The 821-nt window shown below is 37.5% G+C and overlaps 1 protein-coding gene across 4 annotated transcripts in view; it reads left to right on the plus strand.

Moving 5' to 3' along the window:
- The window catches only part of LOC134458331 (cingulin), a 25,380-nt gene extending 24,818 nt beyond the window's left edge, over positions 1 to 562 (plus strand). For all 4 annotated transcript variants that reach the window (XM_063210581.1, XM_063210580.1, XM_063210579.1 and 1 more), the window contains one exon: positions 1 to 562. This exon is cut by the window's left edge and continues 757 nt beyond it. The gene's annotated coding sequence lies outside the window, so the exon portion shown is untranslated.
- The last annotated feature ends 259 nt before the right edge of the window (positions 563 to 821 follow it).

Consider the following 821-nt stretch of genomic DNA (forward strand, 5'->3'; position numbering starts at 1 on the left):
TTAAGGCAACACTACTTACTGTATTTGAATTCTACGTATTCACCGACATATGAATGCTGGGGTTTGTGGTGCCGATCCTTAATTGTAATGAGGGATGTCTTCCAGACAAGAGTGCATGCTATAATGTTGGATGGATGGATGATTTTTAACGTTTCTAACTGTTTTACCAAAGTTTGTCATTTTATGTATATACTGTTATGAGGGTTATATATGTTGTTGTCTGTGTAAAAATGCAAGTGTTTGAATGTGAAAGGAATAGTGAATACTTAGAGAAATATGTTATATTGGTTTACACCACAGTAGACTCTTAGAATACTCATCTTCGGTATACTAACGCTTGTATGTCATTATTATTTGTATTACACCTGTAGTCTCAGAAATTGTGTATATTTTTGCAGAGGGCAAAGTCCATGGCAGGTGTTGCAGTGCCAAAGTTCGCCACAGGGAGCGCCATTTTTCCTTGCTACTGTTCTTCAAATACAACTCAAGTATTTATTCTCCTCTGTGAATTCAATAAGCTTCAGACTTAATGTATTGTTGAATAAACTTTGATAAATATATAGTTCTGGTTCTGACTGTAACTTATTTGATCGGACGGTGCATTTGATATACAGCATAAAAGGAACTGTTTTGCACTATAGAGCTGTTTTAACCTTTGATATTGAAAGCTGAATAAATACGCAAAACGGACATTTAGACCTTGGAACTCCTTTTGTAGCTGCATCGAGCGAGTCAGGCACATTTACTTCCCCATGTTGGCGCGGGTGAAACTTAGTTTGACAGTCGCCTAATACTGACGATCTATCCGACGCAGGGTTCCC

Source organism: Engraulis encrasicolus, chromosome 11 (genome assembly GCF_034702125.1).
Source record: "Engraulis encrasicolus isolate BLACKSEA-1 chromosome 11, IST_EnEncr_1.0, whole genome shotgun sequence".
NCBI classification, from domain to species: Eukaryota; Metazoa; Chordata; class Actinopteri; order Clupeiformes; family Engraulidae; genus Engraulis; species Engraulis encrasicolus.